This window comes from Papio anubis, chromosome 6 (genome assembly GCF_008728515.1).
Source record: "Papio anubis isolate 15944 chromosome 6, Panubis1.0, whole genome shotgun sequence".
NCBI classification, from domain to species: Eukaryota; Metazoa; Chordata; class Mammalia; order Primates; family Cercopithecidae; genus Papio; species Papio anubis.
In genome coordinates, this window is record NC_044981.1 from 23,666,511 (window position 1) to 23,683,351 (window position 16,841).

At 39.3% G+C, this 16,841-nt stretch overlaps 1 long non-coding RNA gene across 3 annotated transcripts in view; it reads right to left on the bottom strand.

Annotated features, from left to right (window-relative positions):
- Positions 1–378: 378 nt before the first annotated feature.
- Positions 379–16,841, bottom strand: part of LOC108585380 — a 42,793-nt gene continuing 26,330 nt past the window's right edge. For all 3 annotated transcript variants that reach the window (XR_002521475.2, XR_002521473.2, XR_002521472.2), the window contains one exon: positions 379–2,449. This is a non-coding gene — a long non-coding RNA (uncharacterized LOC108585380). The remainder of the gene's footprint in view (positions 2,450–16,841) is intronic.

Sequence of the window (16,841 nt, forward strand, 5' to 3'; positions counted from 1 at the left end):
ATTGTAAAATATCGTTTAAAAACCATGATACTATATTTTATATACAAATTTTGGGTTTTGTATCCCATTACAATGGCTCCTCCAATCCTGCACCATTACCCAACTATTTTAATTATAGAGGCTTTATTGTATGTTTTAATTTCTGGTAGGTCTAACTCCTCTTCTTCACCTACCAACAGCTCCTGCTTTTTAATTTTTATTTTTTTGCCTAGGCTGGAGTGCAATGGTGCAATCTTGGATCACTGCAACCTCTGCCTCCCAGGTTCAAGCGATTCTCCTGTCTCAGCCTCCCAAGTAACTGGGATTACAGGTGCCCGCCACCATGCCCAGCTAATTTTTTGTATTTAGTAAAGATGCGGTTTCACCATGTTGGTCAGCCTGGTCTCGAACTCCTGATCTCAAGTGATCTACCCACCTCAGCCTTCTAAAGTGCTGGGATTACAGGCGTGAGCCACCACCTCTGGCCAGCTTCTGCTTTTTAAGAGCTTCCCCAGATATTCTCACTTCCCTACTTCCCAGGTAAACTTAAACTTGTCTGTCTCCCAGAGATAAGGGTGGTATGTTATTGGGATTATATTAACTTATTTAGACAGACAGTCATCTTTATAATGTGGCATCTTCCTGCATTCCATATATTCCCGTGGAATATATTTCATTATTCCTGTATTTTATCCTATATTGTCATTAATATGGCAAGAGTCATGTGGTATCTGTATTATTCTATTTTGACCATAAATTTGAAAATTTTTTAAAAATTACATTTTTACTTGTAGGTGTTACTCAACCCCAAGAAATAATCAAGTCTTACTAAGGCTGTTGGAAATTTAATCTCATTAAACCCATCTTAATATTTCCAAATATGTATTTTATTAACATTACTAGAAATTTAGTCTTTCCATATTTTAAAAAGATTGGAACAAAGTGTAGATATTGTTTATACTTGTATTGCATTATTGAGCCATTATTCCTTATTTTTTTGGCAGTCTAGACATTTCATCTCTTATAAATTGTGCAGCTACCTTATGTTTGACAAAAAATGCATTTTGTAACAAGAAAATGCATTTTGATGGAATGGCAAGTTCCATTAAATGGGAAACAAAACTGAAAAGGAAAACTACATTTGTTGTTGTTACGTATATTAAAAGCTAAGACAGAATCAACATTCATCACTCTTTTCCGTTTTCTAGCAAATAATTCCAAAGAACTCTTTGCATTTGATGCTTTGACTCTGTGGCCTTCCCCAGTGTTACTATAAACACAAGGTTTTTGTTGTTACTACTTGTTTCAACAAAATTACCATGTCCTTCTTTATTCCAGTGTACCACACATTAGTTTGTGACAAGTGAAATCCATAAGGTCTCTCTCTAAATATATATATATAAATATTATGATTTGTGCCTACCTATGTTCGGAAAGAATCAAAGTGGCCTAAAATATGCTTACTGTGTAAATTTGCCAATAAATAGTCATATTACTTTTATATTAGGCCATTTTTACATGAAAACCTTATAGAGTTCAAATTAATACATAGACAGACAGACAGATGGGTTTATAAAATATACAAAAGGAAAATATGAAGTTATTTGGAAAACAAGGGAGATTTGTTTGAGGAACCAGAGGTAAGTTAATTATTGAAATACAGTACCTAGTTTGGTTCTGAACTTTCATGAAGCCAAAGCAAATAGAAAAAAATAGAGAGTGAGAAAAAAATATTAATGAACTGTCACATCAAAAAAAAAAAAAAAAAATTCCCCAAAACCTAACACCTCATCATCAGATCTCTGAACTAAACAGCTTCAGATATGCTTACTCCACTCATCAGCAGAGAAAATATTCATTAATCAGAATGTTCAGTGCAATTACTTATCCTGTTTAACTCCAGTTAACAGAGGGGTGAAAGAAAGAAAACTAGTATTAGTTATTGTTGTTGAAAATATGTCTAAACCATTTTGGTTCTTTGACCTAACATAAATACTTGACAACATAAATCTTTTACAAATTACTGATGGCTCCAGGTAAACACTATTTCTCTTAGTGGAGTAATGATTCATGGAAAAACTTTTATCAAAACACTTTTTCATCTTTATTATGGAAATGCATAATTTATGTTTATAGACCAATGTTGCACTTAAAAATTACACTTTAAACTGCATTTTTGAAAGTATTATTATAGAATGAACCACAATATTATCTGGGTCTAGGACATAAATATTAGCGTAGCTATCTGGGTTAGAAAAGTTAATAGAATGTAGGCTGAAGGTAGAGCACCCTCTTCCAGGACAGCTCATATTGCTGGTTCCATTTCCATTTGCTTCCATGCCTCAACATATCTAATTGAGTATTCTGATGAATTTATGTTGGTCATTTGATGTCGCAGAAGGTATTTTTTCAAGATACGGTAATAGATTGTCTTCTTCTAAATGATCTTGCAGTAAATCTTGAAAAAAATCTATGGGATTAACAGAACATCTATGTTCACGCTACCATACATAATACACTCAGGTTATCTTTTATGTCAAATATATATATATTTTATGTAATACGTTGCACAATGTGGACAGAATGATGAGAAGGCTAACAATCCTACTATAAGAGAACTTCTTGTCTAGTGGAAGAAACACTAATATAAATATTTAGTCACAATGTGAGGTGCTTGGTATTTCATTAAATACAACAATAACAGCCTTGCCTCTGGGGGTGGAGAACATTTCCTAGAGTAGGGGATATTTGAGATGTTCTTATATAACTATTAGAAATTTATTAGGTGAGGAAAAAAAAAAAAAAAAAAAAAAACCATGGTGAAGAACATTTGGATCTGAAGTCATGAAAAATACCGAAAAGACATGGTCATATGAAAGAGAATGAATTAGAGTGAACAGGATGTTAATTTCTCAGATTTGAAGTGTAAGGCCAAGTGGAAAATAAGTCTATAAATATTATTGCTGCCTGTTGGCTTTGTACTGTGTCAACTGAACTAGGCTGGAATAGCATTTGCTAGAATTCTTGTCTCTGATGGATGTGGGCTGTGGTTGACCACAAGAGAAAGGTACATGAGACTTGGAATGTAAAAGTGACTGAGAAGGAGGTTAGTAGGCTCTGAAGCTGGATTGGGTACCAGCTGCACTGCAGCTCTTGTACAAGGTTGCTGATTTTTTTGATCATCTAATTGCTATGGAGCAGCACTCAAGTCTGCAGCTTCTGCAGTTCCCCCTTCAGGCTAGCCTAAATATCAAGCACATGTGCTAAAGTCATCTAACTCCTGGAGGTCACCTTAGCTATCAGGATTGGATACAGTGGGAAACAGATACAGGTAGCACTTTGTCCTCATGGACAGCAGTTTGTCCTTTCTGCACCCCAGCTTTTAGTGTCCACTGCTGCCTCTACTGAGCTATAGCGACTTCAGCCCCGCCACCAGATGTAGAGGCAACAGCTTTCCAAAAACTTCTTCACCAGCTCCCAATGTTGTGTAAGATCCATTCGCTACAATATATCCCTCATTCCACATAACGTATAGTGATTTTTCTTCCCTGGTTGAATTTTAAATGATACACATGCTTTCTACTATTTAAAATTTACAAATAAGGTACAATGAATACTACCTTTCCCTCTGTAGAACTGACATAAATCAGAGTGGTTTTGTTCTGTATATTTATTGTTCTGTAGGGGAAGCAGCAAAGAAAGATCAAAGCTCATTCTAGTTAGGGAATTAAAACGGTCAGCTATACCTACAAGAACATGTCCATGAAAAATCCACTCTTCTTAGCAAAGAGAGCAATCAATGGGTGGATCAGCTTGGATTCAAATTTGTTCACACAGATAAAGATTGGAAATGCAATCTTCATCCCGGGTAGTATGAGCTTGGGTTTTTCAGGTGAGAACTGATGATGTTTTCATGAGTATAACTCTTCACATGCGTAAAATAAAAAATAATGCTATGACCAATGCTGGTAGAAGTTTTCTTGGTCCCATTTATTGTGAGGTCCAACAATAGTCTGTCATGTTTGTTACCTCAATCCAAGAGTAACTAGCAAATCGTTGTGCAAATGTTTAATACATTTGATAAATATGTTTATTTAATCCAGCAGTCACATATTGAGAATTGGCTCAAAACCTCTGCCTTTCTGGCAGGTAAGCTTTGCTAGTAGTTAACTTGAAGCTCTACAATTCTACTTCTTTGGTTTATTTAGCCAAAGAGTAAATATGAAAAAAAAGACTTTAAGATGTGTTTCAGATCTAGAAGTATATTTACTCAGAGTTGTTTCTGTATATCCTGAAGAATAAATAGTTATTTGGATAAGGAAAAAGTAGAAGATTGGCCAACCATTCTTGATAAGGCCTATGGTGATGATGATGATGATGATGATGGTGGTGGGTGGGTGGGTGTGTGGGGGTGTGTGTGTGTGTGTGATGGGGGTAGTGGATGACAATCTCAGGGTGTTGGGTTATTTGTTCCTAGCCTGCAAATTGAAAAGGGAGAAATAGCTTGTATTGACAATAAACATACAGAAAACCCAGTTGTAATGATTTCAATCAAATGTGTTGCCCTATTTTGTTAAGTAAGAATCAAGAGTACAATTAAGAAATCAATGATGATTATTGTAGAGCAAAAATCACTGTCTGGCAGAAAAAAAAAGTCTGAGAAAAGAACTTAATTTAGAAATGATCATAACTCCCCTAAAGCTAAATAACTTAACAAAACAAAATTTTAAGGCTTCTCTTACAAATAACCAGACAATTTCTCTCATTCCCAGAATAACGGCTCTTCTGTGGAGAAAACACTGTCTAGCTTCCTTTAAGATAAACATTTCCAAGCATAATATAGGAAATTTAAAAATTAAATGACGTGCTCAAGACTTTCTTCATTAGCAATCTGGATGTTATTTTCCAAATGAATGAGATGCATGAAGGATGAGTTACTAACTCCCCAGTATGAGTATAGCATTGAACTAATCATGAAACAGTGGAAACAGAGATAAACACGTAAGTTGAATACAAGAACGCATTCCAGCATAAGCACATAATAGCATTCTTTTATTTATATCCTAAGTGCATAATAGTTTAGATTAAAAATTGATGAAGTTGTGTCAGGACCAAGAGGTTGTAAGAACAGCTTTGTTCATTCAAAGTAGTCTTCATGAAGAACACGAGGCTGAGTGTTTTACAAAACAGGTATGTATGAAGGAGGAATAATTTTCTAGATCACAACAAATATTAAAACATTTTGAAGGGTGCATTGTTTATTGCTTAAAAATTCTGTTACTAGTTATTTGCCACAATAATTGGGGATGCAGCAATAAAGATTTCCATTGCAATGCTAATTAGAATAGCTAAATAATTTTGACATCCAAAGAGATCAACTATAGGGGACTGCCCCAGTATCTCTTGAAGTTGCAAAATCGGCACAGTGGCTGCACCCTCTTCTAAGACACGTAGATGGTGCCCCAAGATGAGGGGTGTAAAAGCCTGGATGCTGTGGAAGCAACCCTGACTGTTGAGAAGAACCAGAACCTGGTCCTTCTGTATCTGCTTGCCCTGGGTTCTGCCCGCACAGACGCTATTTTGGTGACTTCCGAGAGAGCCATTTCCTAGATGAGGAGGAAAAAACTCATCAAGAAGACTGGTGACCACCTGACCACCCTTCACAGGCTGGACTGGGCCAATCTCCCTTCCAAAACCTCCCCATGAAGCAGCACTGTAAGGCTCTGGAGCCCGCGTCGTTTGAGAAGCCTCTCTGCCTCGCCTGGTACCAGGGCTTCTGGGACCTCCATCCACTAGGCAGCTTTTTAAGTACCTGCAGGGTGTTTAAAAAGCTCCAGGCCCTGTCTCAAGCTGTGAACCAGTTGGAAACAATAAAGCCTTTTGCAGCAAAACAAATAAATATATATCCACATAGAATTCCAACCAGATATTAAAATATTTGTTACTAATAAAACATATTCATAACATACTGTTAAAGAAAAATAAATTGCTTACAAAATAAACTGTACTCTCTGTGTGTGTGTGACAGAGAGAGAGAGAGAGAGAGAGAGAGAAAGAGAAATCTTATTATATTCCCGGCCGGGCGCAGTGACTCACGCCTGTAATCCCAGCACTTTGGGAGGCCGAGGCAGGCGGATCACGAGGTCAGGAGATTGAGACCATCCTGGCTAACACGGTGAAACCCCGTCTCTACTAAAAATACAAAAAAATTAGCCGGGCGCGGTGGCGGGCGAATGTAGTCTCAGCTGCTCGGGTGGCTGAGGCAGGAGAATGGCGTGAACCCGGGAGGCGGAGCTTGCAGTGAGCCCAGATCGCGCCACCACACTCCGGCCTGGGCAACAGAGCAAGACTCCGTTCCCCCACCCCCGAAAAAAACAAAACAAAACAAAACAAAAATATATATATATATATTCCCAAATTGTGGGGGTTTTCAGTTTTTCTGTATTTTGGGGTTTTACATTTTTTACAATAAGCATATTGCTTCCACAGTTGGAAGTAAGTTGTTCTAGTTTTTATTAAAATAAACAAGGGAGTACAGGATGAGCTGTGAACAACTTCAGATTTGAGAGGGATGTTATACCAAGGGCTTATCGAAAGGCCATCTTTACTCTCCTCTCTTTTAACGAAGGCCTCTCAGTAATGCCTTCTCAATTTATTTTCCCTTTTCTCCTCTCCAAAGCGTTCTTCAACTTGTTTATGGCCAGGTATTTTGTTTCCTATTGAGTACTTGCTTCTTAGTACACCATGCAATGGTGAGCCCCCAGGATGGATATCTAACAGAATCAAGGCGGGCTCAGACTAGTGACATCTTTGTCGAAGGTAAGGCAGCTTGACCGTGTGGAAAAAGCAGCTGCTTTGGGTAAGGAGAGCCGTGAGGAGGGAACACTTAAGGGCTTGGAGAGAAGATAAACAAGCATAAAGATACACCCACAATTTTTAGAGAAGGAAGATAAGGGAAATCTGATTTAAAGCTATCTCCTCAGTCAGCTCAGCCTAATGGGTCCTGGCATTCTGGGTGGCACTCTCATGCATCCACGAGGGGACTGGGGTTCAAGGAGCAATCAGATTTAAGACAATTGGCATTCAGCCTCCGCGAGGAGCAGGGACAGAGGGCTCTTTGTTGAATCAGGCAGCCAGAGAGTACCTTGTGCTGAGCAAGATCTGGATTAAGGGCGTGCATGCTCGCTTGTCACAAATGTTTTATTGTGTGTCTGGGCAAGTCATTCTCACTTGTTAAGGAACAGCCAGGGTTTTGTTCTGTATGGGCTTAAAATAAACCAGAAAAATCAGAGGGCCTTAGGGTGGGAGGGAGCAGGAGGAGTAAGAGTTCAGGTTTATGGTCTATTTTTGTTTGGTTAGCTCTTTGGCTTTTCGAATAAACAACTTCCCAGGGATTTTAAGGCTGAAAGTCTTCATTATCTCTAATTTTAAAGTGTCATTTATGCTGATAATTCTTAAATCTCCACTGGAATAAGAAATTCACTCGTTATCTCAATATAAATGTCATCTTGGTAAAGTGCATTACATAAAATCAAAGTGTCTTAACCCTGACACACCAGATGAGCTGAGTTAAGACAATGGCAACCCATGAAGCAGTGTATTTTGAGTGTAGTTTTCCTTCATATTTATCTATGTCTCCTTTCGAAAAATATAAAAGTCACACAGACACAGTTATTTGAAATACCACTAACGCAATGAAAAGCAAATCAAATACTGAGAATGTTTGCTTCCCCCCCCTGCAAACTACACAATCTCCTTTCCCCATTCTGCCATTTCCCCCACATCCAACACCTCCTCCCAGGACTGTGTGATCCCTATTGACAACCAGTAATTGTTTTCACATAACCAGAAAACCCGATCTCTAGCTCAAGCCCTGTTTTAACTTAGCTGCCTCCTGTGCTTACATAAGTTACTTATTCTCTCTAGATCTCAATTTTCCCATCTATCAACCATGGATGCTATAACCTGTCTTTTTATCTAATAGGGTTGCTGAGATTCAAGAATGATAGCAAATTTTAAGACACTTTGTGAACAGAAAACAAGTAATAGGAGTTACGATGTAAGGCCTTCAACTTTGTTATTGAAGTATAAGCTAACAAAGTCCACATCCTATCCCAAGAAGGAACAGTAGAGCTTACTCACAGTCTCCTTTGCCTCTGGGCATCTCAAAAGGACAACTTGAAAAACTGTAAATGTGTTCATTGCTTTTGAGAGAGTCACAAAAAGTTTAGGGAGTGGCTTAAGCCCAAGAAAATTAAGCAGGTTGTGGAAGAGGATAGAGATCATTGCACTGGATTTAGCAAAAGATGATAAAGTGTTTCCCAATTGACAGATGTAGACCTTGAAGAAGAGGAAGACAAAGTGGGCTGCTCTTGCTTCCTGTGTACTAGGATCACTGAGAGGGATGGTGTGCGGGAGGTCTAGACGTATGTGCTAAGTTGCTAACAGCTGCTGAAAGAACTAAAGGAACCACTGGAATAGAAATGCAGCCTCCCAAGGCAAGACTCTTCTTGACATGCAAGGTCCCCAGCAATGACTGTAACCAACAACAAATGACAGCATCCCAAGAGGTAAGAGATGAGTTTTGGCCATCTACAAGACTTAGAGAAAAGAAAACCAGATAGCCAAGTAAGATTGCCCTATTCCTTTCCCAGTCCTCTCTTCTCACACTTGACATTGGTGCATCTGTAATGTCTGCTTGCTAAAGCAGGAGGAGGCGAGAAGGAGAGTGAGAAGCAGGCAGAAACCTACCCCAGGGCCTTTTCCCAGGCCAGGCAAACACCAACCTAAAGTTGGCAGAGAGGAAGAAATCCTTTTCAATAAAAACTAAAGCATTTATTAATATTTTGGCCCGGACACATTCTACTTACTGAAGCAACACTGTATTTAGTGACTGAAAGTGATTATGGATCTTTCTAGGTAAGAGTAGTCTCGTGGTTTACCCACATTTCCATCCTGTGATAGAAGATAATTATGCACCTGCCCATTTCACCTTAAATAATTTTTAAGGGGATAAGAAACAGAAAATAAAATTATGTTTCTAATTATCCTTATTCAATGTATTTGTTATACATACTGGCTACAATGCTAACTTCTAGAACATTCACTGCTGATAGCATTTTAAAAATAAACTGTGAACCTCAAGAAACAACCTGGGTGAGATATCAAGCTCTGAAATTTTTAAATAAGCAACCACTGAGCACTTATATTTTTTAAATAATTCTATTAAATATTATCGGGAGACAAGAAAAGAGAAGACAAATCCTCTGCTCTTGGCTTAGTTTGCAATACAACTGCAGTGTTAAAACATGCAATGATATTGCAAGTTGTAAATAATTGCACAGTGACCTACTAGCTTCCCCAAAATAACAGAGTGCAGTACATCTGTGTAAGAACAATCAGTGAAAGGATCTTGGTGTTCCTTGGAATGCCAGTGTTTATGCCTGTGTTTGACTTCTCTACCCTCTCTAGATCAGAGACTAGGCATTCTGGAGCAGTGTCCCGCTTACTTTTTATTTAACCCTTTTATTTCAAGCCCACTGAAGTGCATACCCTGAAACTCGTGATGCCCAAAACTCAGGAATTATCTCATGCAGTCTCCCTTAGTTGCTCTGAGAGTCACAGAAGGCAGACAAGTGGGAGAATGGAAATTAAAAATGCAGACCTACAGACCTTTTCTAGAATGGGCATCACCAGGTCTCTTTGTGAAGAATGCTAGGTAGGCATCTCATACAGAAAGATGGCAGGAATGTTGGCCCACTTAGGACAATGGAGAATCAATTCATAGAGAAACTCTCTAGAGAATAAAAGGTCATTTTGTTTATAGGTTGAATCATGTCCCTCCACAAAATTCATATGTTGACATCCTAACCTCCACATCTCAGAATATGAACTTATTTGGGAATAAGAGTTCAAATAAGGCCATTGAAGATATAATTAATTAAAATAACATCGTAGTAAAGTAGGTGAGTCCTTAATCAAGTAGGACTGGTGTTTTTATTAAAAAACGAGTAGTAGTTTTAGATGAAAATTTCCCAAGTCTGGTGAGAGATTTACACTTCCAGATCCTGGAAGCTCAGAGAGCCCCAAACAGATACAAGGCAGAAAGGGTTTTCTCCATAGCACATTATCATCAAACTGGCTAAAGCCAAAGACAAAGAGAGAATTCTAAAAAACATCAAGAGAAAAGTTGGAAATCTGGACACAGAGACATGAAAATAAGGAGAATGCCATGTGAGGGTTGGAGGGATGCTGCCACAAGCCAAGAAACTACCAAAAGCTAGAAAAGAAGCCTAGAACAGATCCTTCCCTAGAGCCTTCAGAGGCACCATGGCCCTATGGACGCCTTGATCTCAGACTTCTCCCCCCTAGATCAGTGAGACAAAAAATGCCTGTTCTTCAAGCCACTGGGTGGCACTTTGTCAGGGCAGGCCTAGCAAACTAATACTACCTACCCTTTCTAAGAACCAGCTTACAAAAAATAATGAAAGCATTTCAACATAAAATTTATAAAAGCAGAAAAATAATACTTTAAAATAACACAATGATAGAATCTAAGCCCCAAGAAAAAGGCAGACATATTTAACATGTATAAGTACTTCAAACTCAAGTATCAATAGAAACTAAAATAAAAAGGAGAACTTTTGAGCTCTGAAGTCTTTATTTATATCTTTATGACATCACATTTAAATGTTCTATTTACATATCCGTCTGCCTCACTTGTCTGAAAGTGCCTTAATAGGGACTCTGCCTGATTTACCTTCATAATCCTTGCACGTTGTATGGAACGCCAAATAGTTTCATGAGAGATTCATGAAAGGGTAATAATCATTAGTCTTCCAAGAGTAAGTAATCATTATCAGGAACCTAACCACCAACAAGGAAGCATTATTTCACCTAATCTGTGACCCTGAGCCATGCTTGCGTATGCATTTCCGTGTTGTTGTTTAAATTCAAAACATGGGAAACAGGTATGAATTTTAATCTACCACATACAGGTACAAACAAAATCACATTACCTTATCTTCTATAATAAATAAGCTTATTTTTGACTCTAAAGTCCTGTCTCAACAATGGGGAGAAATTCAATTGCATCCAAGGGCTAAGAATGCTTCCTCTTGTCCTGGCATCTCAGCAAAAATGGGAGTGGACCTTGTCCTACAATGAGCAAGAGGCCGCTGGCATCTGTCTGTCATGGTTGCTCATTACCCAATGGCTAAGATTTCCTTAGCAGAGGATAACTCTGCATCTATGTGACTGTTGATTTTTCCAACACTGGAAGCCTAGGCCTGGAGATCCATTCTCTTTAGGTGCACCTTATAAGCATTCACGAGCCCGAGCACCTCAGCAGAAGGGAGCTAAGTCTCTTTCTATGCCCTAGTTAGAAAATCATTTTCAGTCTTCAGGCCTCTCTGTCTCTAAGAGCTGCTTCTGTTCTCACTCCCCAAGCACTCTCCTATCCTTACCCTAGAGGGACAAGCCTGCAGAATGCCTCTCTCAGGGCCCTATGATAGAAACTTAACTGAAGTCAGTCTTTTTCACTGAAAGAAGAGCCAGAAGGAAAGACTGGTTCTCACCAATTGTTTCTTTAGTAATTCTCCCTGTCATATACTTTCTATCTGTTTGCAGCTCTCACTTCCAAACAAAGCAACATTTTCACAGATATTAAACTGGCTATCAGTTAGGGAGACTCTCACATGTACCCTTATTTAATACACTTTCTTTCCCCTTCCAAAAGGAGAAAAATACAAAGTCAAGTTTCCTGGAGTATACCACGATGGCTACAAAGAACGACAGTGATTGGACTATTTCACTAGACTGGGAGATGGATTTACACTAAGAAGCAGCAGAGAGTTACTGCACCCTCCTCAGCCACTGTGGTATTCGATTTTCATATCGCAGGGTTGGGGAGGAAGGTCAGTGCATAAGGGTTAGGGACTTACATTGGCAACATCTTTCACAGCCCAAACCAAAAGCTGCTCACCAGATGTGTGCAGCTCTGACAGCACCACATCCAGGAACATACTCCATATAAATTGCAGCTGCCTGAGTTCACATTAAGTAGGAAAATCAATTAGAGGAAAGCTGAAACAGAAACTGAGGGAAACCCCTCCAGTCTCCGTTTAATATTTCTCTACTTTTCCTTTTCCTTTAATCAAACTTCGATGAATCCAGCTAACTTTTCCATACCACTCACTGCCCCTGCTTATTCACTCAATGTGTGTGTGTGTGGGGGGGGGGGGCGGGATTAAAATTCCTTAGTTCTTTCATTTCTCAATGGGTCCAGCATTGTTAATTCTACCTTGACAAGTTGACCCTAATATATACCCAAAACCTATTAGAAATGAAGAGTTTCAAGAATTACCTCTGGACTCTTCTTAAAATCTGCAATATTGTGTATGTGTGTGTGTGTATACACATGTATTCATACCTATATGCACATGTACACAGACTCTGTTTCAGGACTGGCGTGCAAAGAATCGGCCCCATCGCCCATTTTATTACTGTTTGCACATCTGGTGCAGAGCAGCAGTGAAGGCCTCAGTGTCTGCAGCAGCTCCGGCAATTAGCTCTGAATGAAACAGTCATAAATAGTAATTAGCCATTCCCTCAGTCATGTCCCAAAGCCTTTTAAAAAATCCTCAGAGAAATCAATGCATTCTTTTCTAAAGACCTATTATAAGCGCACCACCCACTCCACCATCATTTCAGAGAAGCTAAGAGCAAGAGCAACATTCCAGCTGCTCCCCAGATAGCTAGAGTGCCAGTTCCTGACAGGGGATCAGTGAGGGGAGGCAAGGAGAAAGGGGGTGGGGAGAGAAGGTGCTGCAAAATCAAAGGTCAGTAAAACATTTACCAAGGTTGGGAGCTATGGGTTGGAGGCACAGAGAATATTCAGCACAGGAGGATGCTGGGACCGCATCCTAATTAACGTAGAATGCCTCCTACCATGCCTTACCTCTGCTTCAACTGTGAATTGAGATGCTGCAGGAGAACCTCATTAATTCTTTCTTCACTCATGGGTGAGCTCTCTCAGCCTTAAAATGATGTCGGTGGATTTCACATCACTCCTTCAATGGGGATGTAACAGCAGAGAACCTAGCATGAAGGCTCATACTCATTAAGCCCTATCTCCCTTCCTAAAAATGTGGATTCTGCAGCCCTGACAGGCATATGTATGTGCTGTTAGGGAGTTTGCGATAGTGACAATTAAGACTTGTCATCCAATACACAGACACAGTACATTCTGTGATGTGCTGAGTAGCCTTGATGTGATCATTCTAATTCACACAGTCAGAGGTCTGGAATGGGCCTTGAAAGCTTATCTGGCTTATTCCCTTGGCTTCAGTTATGTCTCTTCTATTCCATTTCAAACAGATTTATGTACAACAAAACCCTGAGCTCAGCCTTTTTGTATCAACCATCTAGACCCTGTTCTAATCATTCATGGGGTGCTTAATAAGAGTGTTCTCAGAAACATGGACCGGGCATTACCAGTGACCTGAACAATGACGGGCAGTGTTTCTTCAGTTTCGGAGGTGCTATCCTGGTGCCTAACGTAAGGCATCTGAAATGTAAACCTAAGCATCTTTTCCAACTCCGTCACCCACTTTACACCTTTAGTTCTCCAGTTAGCCTGACTGTAATCATTACCATCCCCTGAACATATATTTTCTCTATGTGCCTCCACACAACCACACACACACGCACACACACACGCACACCTTAACAATGCTCTCCGCTGTCGACCTGCTCCATCCTTCCAGAAGCAGCCTGATAGAATGATAAGAGGTTGAAGCCAGATACTTGACCTTGCTATACACGAGATGAGTTGACTTGGAACTGCTCCGTGGTCCCTCCAAGCCTGGAGTTCTCAGCCCTGGTCACACATTCATATCACCTGAGAGGTTTTCAGCAACAATAACCATAACAACAACAACTACTACTTTTTTCACACCAGATAGCCCCTCATATTTACAAAATAGGATTCAACTCCTTCTGTAAATAAATGAAGCCCCTACAATAAAAACACAACTGCTACTTGGGAGGCTGAGGCAGGAGAATGGTGTGAACCCGGGAGGCAGAGCTTGCAGTGAGCCAAGATTGCGCCACTGCACTCCAGCCTGGCCGACAGTGTGACTCCGTCTCAAAAAACAAAACAAAACAAAACAAAAAAACCCACAACTGCAAAATATCTAAATTTGGATAAAAATAAGTAAAAGAAACACGCTGAGACCCTGCTGCAGACTCCTGAAATCAGAAGCTCTGGGAATGGGGTCCTGGCATAGGTGTGTTTTTAACAGTTCTTACTATGATTCTCTTGCAATGTGCACTTTAGGTCCAGACCAGAGTTTGAGACTTCAGTTTTGCTCACCTGTAAATCAGTGATCATAATGACCTACTTCCAATGATTATTGTGAATTTTTAATTCTACAACGTGGGTAAAATGTCAGAAACATATATTGGTATATAATTAATTACTGTGATTTTGTTATTACAACCCATTTTCCTTTCCACATTATCCAGCCCTCTCTGGAAGCTCTATTGCAGTACAATATATAAGTGTGCTTTATTAGATTCAGAACTCCTTAGTGTATCTGTCTGCCTAGCACTGGGCCAGTATCTGGCACAGAAGAGCATCAGCATCGTGAATGAACCATTCTTCCACCAGAAAGTTCCTTACCTTTCCTCTGAATATACAAATCAATTCATCCTTCAAGGTCTAAATTTCTCACTTCTCCTCTCATCAAACTCCTGTCCATCACTCCTTCCCATCAGAACTCAGGTCTCTTACAGTATAGATCATTCACCTGGCAACTAGTTATAACTGATCTTATAATAGCCCTTCCTTTATGATCTTATATTAACTTATTTAGCTATTTTTGTTTATATCTTGTCTCTCCAAATAGATATTTTTAATCTATTTTATAGCCCTCATAGGGCCTAACATGATATGTAATATGAGGGAAATATTTCTAAAAAATTAAAATAATAAATCCTCTGATAAGGAAAGAAAATAAATTTTCCCTCAATTTGGGTGCAAATGGATTGAATTGGGATAGAAACAGTGATGTTTAACAATCTTGAGCACACATTTTAATTTCATGATAATGAGTTGTACTTTCTTTGTTGGTAAACACATGGTGACTGGTAGCTGCCAAAAAGACAGTAAAATGCTACAGCAAAAGTCACCGAGTTTGGAGACACAGGTTCTGGTATCAGTGCTACTAATACCTAACTTGAGAGCTTGAGCGAGTCAAAGCACCTTTACGGCTTTAGGTGCTGTGAAAAGGCGAGGGCTCTACACTGATCTATAAGATAGCTTTCAGCCTTTACATTCTATATTTATGACTAAGACTTTTAAATGCAAGAGTGCAAAGTTCTAGACATGAAGGACTTTTCAATATATACTATGATTCCCCCTGAGAATGGATGATAGAATTATGCAAACACGAGAATTCAAGGAAAGAAGGAACATCTACTGTGGCTAAGAAAAGGGAGACAAGGAGTTTGGGATGAAGCCTGATTTGTGGGTCTCTACTGCCCTCCTCAGAGAAAAGGATGGCAGTGGGGCGGCAAGGCACAACAGTGGGGAGGGAGAAAGAGCCTTTTTCTGCAACTGAGATTTACAGAGCATGCATTTTCTAGAAAAACAGGTTTCAGTGTGGGTTGACTATTTCTCAGATAACAATACACCTCTGAGAGTCACATGTACTAACTTAAAGCTAATCAAAGTATCTTGATAATGACTGAAACCAACATTGACGAAGCCATTGCTATGCCTCAAACATAAAAGGGACTCTATTTAGGGACATTAGAAAAACTGATTTCTCACCTCCAAAAAAGCTGTCACACTTGCCTATCTGATGACTCTTCTAATAAGTGCTTCCAGTTTTTTATAAAGCCACCAGTGACTCCGCACATTTTTTGGGGTTCTTAAAGGTCCTCCAGGTGGAAGGATGCCTATAGAGGCGTCTTTCTCTCCCTGAGGTTCCCCTTCTCCTCCTTGCTTGAGGGGAGGCTGAGCTCTTTCCTGTATCCTGCCTTTACTCCTACCACCCCCTAAGTGGATTTCCTTTCCAGCCCACTTCTCCACACAAACCTAAGTCATTTACAAAGGCCCACGTCCAAAATCATTTCTCTATGAAACTTCCTCTCACCTCTCCTGTCAAAATCCATCTTTGGAGATATTCAATTAAACCATTTAATACAGATGATTGAATATAAATATTCACCTTCCAGCACCATCCCCAAACCACACAAAAATGAGACTAAAAGAATAAAAAGTCAAAACACAAAAGAAAAAAAAGAACAGGACAGATGATAGCATCATAGGAGAAATTTTATCTCCAATAAAAAGAAGAGAGAGCTGTCAGTTTAGTGAAAAAAAAAAAATTGTGGTAAAAAGTACATTTTTAAAAGGGTTATTCTCTACAGAAGAAAATATATATGAATAATTAAAATGTAATCGGATCATATATTAAGTAGTGATAGAATGTTAGAATTAAAACAAAACAAAACAGAACAAAAACCCTAATATGGCCGGGCGTGGTGGCTCACGCCTGTAATCCCAGCACTTTGGGAGGCCAAGGCGGGTGAATCACTTGAGCTCAGGAGTTCGAGACCAGCCTGGCCAACCTGGTGAAACCCCGTCTCTACTACAAATACAAAAATTAGCCAGGCGTGGTGGCAGGAGTCTGTAGTCCCAGCCAAATATTGATGTTGTTGCTTTTGTTACATGTCTTTAGGGAGACTTTTTAAAACTAACTGCCTACAATTTTTAAGTAAAAAAAAAGGTTACTTTTTAAAGGCAAATAGAAAATAAACTCATCACTACCTTCTATCCTATCAGACTTTATTAG